The sequence below is a fragment of the Protobothrops mucrosquamatus genome, unplaced genomic scaffold (assembly GCF_001527695.2).
Source record: "Protobothrops mucrosquamatus isolate PMUCROS unplaced genomic scaffold, P.Mucros_1.0 scaffold882, whole genome shotgun sequence".
NCBI lineage: Eukaryota > Metazoa > Chordata > Lepidosauria > Squamata > Viperidae > Protobothrops > Protobothrops mucrosquamatus.
Genome location: NW_015387136.1, coordinates 251,455 through 258,037, shown reverse-complemented (window position 1 = coordinate 258,037; position 6,583 = coordinate 251,455).

Genomic DNA, 6,583 nt, shown 5'->3' with positions numbered 1-6,583 from the left:
AAACAATAGCTGAATAATATAATCTGAGGGAGGAGGGCTTTGCAGCCCCTTACTTCCCGAACTCTCAAAATCCGGATGTGTAATCAGCATTCAATATCTTTTTCTCCTGCGGTTCAAAACCAAACCCTTCCCAAAGCAGATTTAAACTTAAATTAAAAATACTAAATGGCATCTATTGCTCTAGTATCTTAAGTCACTCTAATGAGAAACCAATAAAAAAATCCCATGCTAGTTTGCTCAGGAGAAACAACTGAGGATCTTATAATATTTTATAAACGAATTAAGTTTAGTCCCAGGAAAAGCCTGTTAGCCCAGTTCATTAACCAAATGTCAATTCACCAAATGTTAGAAAGGGATCAATTAATTTTCACAAAGATTTGAGTACAGGTACTCCTCGAATTACAGCAATTCGTTCTGTCCTGGTTCCGACAGATGAAACTCTTCAAAAGAACTTCGAGGCATTGTTTACCTTAAAGAATCTTTATTTTGAGTAGCATAATATCGGCACTGCATAATTGAAGCCAAAAACTGAATTCCACCCCCCTTTGAACACATAGTATCAAAGCACAATTCCCTCCTCCAATTAACAGTCATAAATCACATTCCCCAATTAGCTTGAAGCATGGGCCTTCTCTCCAGTTCTCCAGCCCTCAATTCCTTATCAGCTCTAGTTACAATAACCTTGATTCTCAGGCTAGGTCTAGTGTTGCTATGTCTAGCTGGACTCTCTTGTTCACATCCCCCCCCCCCAGCATCATCTAACTCTAAAAGCGAAAGGGGGAAAGATGGCTACATTTCCCTCTGTTGTCAATGCAAAAACATCCGATGTTAGCAGCGTTGACACGTTTAGTGACCGTTTGAAGTTACAGCTGCACTGTAACCGTTTTCCACACTTACGACTGCTGCGGCATCCCCATGTTCACGTGATCAAAATTCACACGCTTGGCCTGTATTTATGACGGTCACAGTGTCCCGTGTGTGTGTGTCACGTGATCCTCTCTTGCGACCTTCTGCCAAGCAAAGTCAATGGGGAAGGCCGATTCACTTAACAACTGTGTTCCTCATTTAACAGCTCCAGTGACTCGCTTAGTGACTGTAGCAAGAAAGGCCATAAAACGGGGCAAAAACTCACTTAACAAATGTCTCGCTTAGCGAGAGAAATTTTGGGCAACTCAATTGTGGTCATAACTCGAGGACTATCTGTGGTCAGGAAAGGGAGGATCACACACAATTCAAGGAAATTCCTTGTGTGTCCAATCACACTTGTCCAATAATAACAATTAGAATAACAATAACAATAATACTAATTATTGTTACAAGCTTTTCTTGTGTATCGAATCACACTTGGCCAATAAAGAATTCCGTTCCGTTCTGTTCTATTTCTATTTCTATAGATAATCTTTATTGTCATTTTTCACCATGGGCACACTGACACACGTGAGACATGAAATTCTGTTTGCCTGCTCTCAAAAATGTACATCTACATAATACATGTATAAACATGCTATATGCAACATATGTATATGCCTACACCCTTACATATCAATACATATAAATATTAATCACCGTTTCATCTTAAATACATAATGGAAAGAGGAAGTTTTAGAGTTCACAAGGTTAATACTGCAGGGAACGAAACTGTGACTGAATGTGGATGTTCTGCTTCGGATACCACAAAGCCAGCCTCCCCCCCCCCCCCCCACACACACAAGAAGGTAACAAGGCAAACAAATCGTGAAGGATGTGTAATGTGCCAGACAATCCTGCGGACCTTGGTCACGAAATTTCTATTTCTATTCTGTGCTGTCCTGTCCCGTTCCATTCCATTCATTTTCTATAATTTCTATTCTGTTTTGTTCTGTTTCATTCCATTCTATTCATATTCTATTCTATTCATATTCTATATTCTATTCATATTCTATTCATATTGTATTTTATTCATATTCTATTCATATTCCATGCTATATTCTATTCTATTCTACATTCTATTCTATTCTATATTCTATTCCCTATTCCCCATTCCCCATTCTATTCTATTCTATATTCTATTCTATATTGTGTTCTATATTCTATTCTATATTCTATTCCCTATTCCCCATTCTATTCTATATTCTATTCTATTCTATTCTATTCTATATTCTATTCTACATTCTATTCTATTCTATATTCTATTCCCTATTCCCCATTCCCCATTCCCCATTCTATTCTATATTCTATTCTATATTCTATGCTATATTCTATTCCCTATTCCCAATTCTATTCTATATTCTATTCTATTCTATTCTATTTTATATTCTATTCTACATTCTATTCTATTCTATATTCTATTCCCTATTCCCCATTCTATTCTATATTCTATTGTATTCTATATACTATTTTCTATTCTATTCTATATTCTATTCTATTACATTCCTATTCATATTCTATTACATTCCTATTCTATATTCTATTCTATTCTATTCTATTCTATTACATTCTATTACATTCCTATTCCTATTCCATTCCATATTCTGTTCTATTCTGCTACACTATTCCATTCCATTCCATTCCGTTCTCCTTAAATCCTTGCACTGTTCATTCAAATCAGAGTCCAGTGAAAATCTAAATAGGAGATCGACTTTTTCCCAGTTACTTTTTGTTTAATGCATGTTTCGCTTAGACTTAGAGCATAAAAACGGAACAATCGTATTATGGCAATACTTTTTACTACTTTAACTGTAAAATAATTGAGAGCCAAGTGGGGTGGAAACTGTATTTTTTTTTCCCGTTTATACCCAAATTGAAAAAAAAAAAAAAATCCAAATCGCGAGAAAGGCTAATCCTGTCCAGCTCTATTGTGATGGATGGATGGATGGATTGATTGATTCGCCCGGGAAGCGCTCATCTGACGCCCCCGCCGAGACCTGCGGAGGAAGCGGCCGCTAGGGGGCGCGCTAAAAGCGGACACGCCCCCTGGTGGCGCTTTAAAAGAGCGGCCGGACCGGTTTTCGCACGCTGCCCGAGCTGCGCTTTCGACGGGCGGACGGGCGACCGGGCAGGGGCTGCCGACCGAGCGAAGACCCCCCATCCCCGTTCCAGCCGCACAAAGGGGGTCGCCTCTTACCCACCTGGATCCGGACAGGTGAGTCCCGGGGCTGCCGTCCACCCTCCAGGCAGCCAGGCGCTCCGGCCGATTCCCAGCCTCGCTCGAGGGGGCCGGCACTCTGCACGTGCTCAGAGGCCGGGGGCCTTCCTCGGGAAGGAAGCGGGAAGGGGGAAGAGCGCGCTTGGATGGCTGCGAGGATGGCTGGGCTCGCTCCGGCGCTTGCCTGCAGCCACGAGGCATTGGGGATTTTGCAAGGCGGAAGGGGATGGATCCAAGCCGGGATCCGGGCAGATTCCGAAGAGATCCGGGCCTGGGACGGGGGAAGCAGAAGCCCCGCTGGACGCGCAACTGGAAAGCTGGCGGCCGGATCGGACGCCTGGATCGCTGGCTGGGCTGCGCCTTGGCGCTGGCTGAGATTTCCCCCGGTGGTAACAAAATAAAGGAATATATTTGCAGTTGTGGGTTGAAATAAAGGATTGTTTTCTGGCAGACGTTTTTCATGAGAATAGAATAGAATAGAATAGAATAGAATAGAATAGAATTATAGAAAATGAATGAAATGGAAATGTAGAAAATGAATGGAATAGAATAGAATTATAGAAAATGAATGGAATAGAATAGAATAGAATAGAATAATAGAATAGAATGAACAGAATAGAGAAAGAAAATAGAATAGAATAAACAGAATAGAGAAAGAATAGAATAGAATGAACAGAACATAAAGAATAAAATAGAAAGAACAGAATAGAAAATGAATAGAATAGAATTATAAAAATGCATGGAATGGAAATATAGAAAATGAATAGAATAGAATTATAGAAAATGAATGGAATGGAAATATAGAAAATGAATGGAATAGAATGGAATAGAATGATAGAAAATGAATAGAATAGAATAGAGAAAGAATAGAATAGAAAGAACAGAATAGAGAAAGAATAGAATTATAGAAAATGAATGGAATGGAAATATAGAAAATGAATAGAATAGAATAGAATAGAATGACAGAGTTGGAAGGGACCTTGGAGGTCATCTAGTCCAACCCCCTGCTCAGGCAGGAAACCCTATACCATTTCAGACAAAGAGCTGTCCATTCTCTTCTTAAAAGCTTCCAGTGTTGGAGCATTCACCGCTTCTGGATGCTAGTGGCTGCTGATGTTATATAGTTGGGTAATGAAACATCTGCAAGAAAACAGCCAAGCTCAGAGATCACCTCCTTCATCCTCCAGAAAGTCAGGGCAGAAGCTCTGGAGGGTCCAGACCCTCCAACTGGGAACGCACGACCTTAAATTTTGAATTTCTGAATGGAAGGTTCCCTCCCCCCTTGCTCTACCATGCTTCAGTCTCCTGTCTCTAAAAACGGGAACGGAATACCCACTTCCTTCTTTACGACAAGCCTGTGAGGTAGGCTAGGGTGGAAGGCTGCTCTGGTGACCTCTTGGGAAGCACCAGAAGGTGTCTGTTCCTCAGTTGTGACCTGCAGGAAAACCTCTCCACAGCACGGGACATTTCTCCGAACACAATTCTGCCTTCGGAAAAATGAGACTTCCGTTGTATTTAAACGGAGAGGATGGGAACTGTAGTCCAGCATTTTTGGAGGGGGGTCGATTCCCTCGGCGTATCCCCTGGGTGCTGCGGGAAGCACAGATGGGAAGCTTAGCAATGGCTCCAAGCACATGTCTTGCAAACACAGCCTCAAGGACGCCACTTGAGATTAAAACCGCAGTGCTCCGTGCATGTCTAGAGTTTTATTTCCTCCCATCCAGGCTAGATTGAGAGACCAGCTCTAAAAATTGCAGGAATAATTGGAAGGTCAGAAGGCGTTTCTGTTTCTCCCTTCCCAGATCTGGATTTATGCCTTGGTGCAATCTCTCTCTCTCTCTCTTCCTGGAAATTGCAAGCAGCCTTCAAAACGTGGAACGCGACACGTTTAAGTCGCGGTTGGACAGAAAAGAAAAAGAAGAAGCTTCGAAGCTGGTGATGTTGACACGAATCACGGTAAGTTCCCAGGATTTTGCAGAGCGGTTTGGTGCAGTAAGCAGAAGTTTTAAAAGGGGAGGAGGAGGTAGAGGAGCTGGTAGTTTTGTAGCCTGGAGTCATATTAACTGAGCCGATCAAGGAGAGAAGCAACCTAGAACTAAGGAGAAACTTCCTGACAGTGAGAACAATTAATCCATGGAAATGACTTGCCTCCAGAAGCGGTGGGTGCTCCAACACTGGAGGTTTTTAAGAAGAGACTGGACAGCCATTTGTCTGAAATGGTATAGGGTTTCCTGCCTGAGCAGGGGGTTGGACTAGATGACCTCCAAGGTCCCTTCCAGATTCTATTCTATTCTATTCTATTGTCTGAAATGGTATAGGGTTTCCTGCCTGAGCAGGGGGTTGGACTAGATGACCTCCAAGATCCCTTCCAGATTCTATTCTATTCTATTCTATTCTATTCTATTCTATTCTATTCTATTGTCTGAAATGGTATAGGGTTTCCTGCCTGAGCAGGGGGTTGGACTAGATGACCTCCAAGGTCCCTTCCAGATTCTATTCTATTCTATTCTATTGTCTGAAATGGTATAGGGTTTCCTGCCTGAGCAGGGGGTTGGACTAGATGACCTCCAAGATCCCTTCCAGATTCTATTCTATTCTATTCTATTCTATTGTCTGAAATGGTGTAGGGTTTCCTGCCTGAGAAGGAGGTTGGACTAGATGACCTCCAAGATCCCTTCCAGATTCTATTCTATTCTATTCTATTCTATTGTCTGAAATGGTGTAGGGTTTCCTGCCTGAGCAGCAGGTTGGACTAGATGACCTCCAAGGTCCCTTCCTGATTCTATTTCTATTCTATTCTATTCTATTCTGTTGTCTGAAATGGTGTAGGGTTTCCTACCTGAGCAGCGGGTTCCATTCCATTCCATTCTATTCTATTCTATTCTATTCTATTCTATTCTATTCTATTAAGCCCATAGGGCAGGAATGTGCAACCTTGGCAACTTTAAGACTTGTGGACTTCAACTCCCAGAATTCCCCCACCAGAATTCTGGCGGGGGAATTCTGGGAGTTGGAAGTCCACAGGTTTTCAAAATGCAAAAATTGCATATCCCTTTGATCCAGGGCACTCTTTCTCAACCTTTGCCATTTTAAGCTTCAGGTAATCCTCGGCTTAACAACCGTTCATTTTGCGGCTGTTTCAAATTACAACGGCGCCGGGGAAAAAAAACCCCGGCTTGCAATCAGTCCTCCCTCTTAACAAGCTGTGCAAAATTCCCAGGATCGGGTGATCCAAATTTTTGTGAAGCTGGCAGGGTCCCTGGGTCCCGTGATCTCCCTTTGTGATCTTCCCCAGCTGTCTTCCAACGAGCAAAATTAAGGGGGGAAGCCAAACTCGCCTAACAGCCGTGCGATTCACAAGTGTGGCCAAAAAGTTTTCAAAAATCGGGCACGCTTCACTTCACGACTGCCTCGCTCAGCGACGGAGATGCTAGTTCCAATTGTCATAAGAGGAGGACT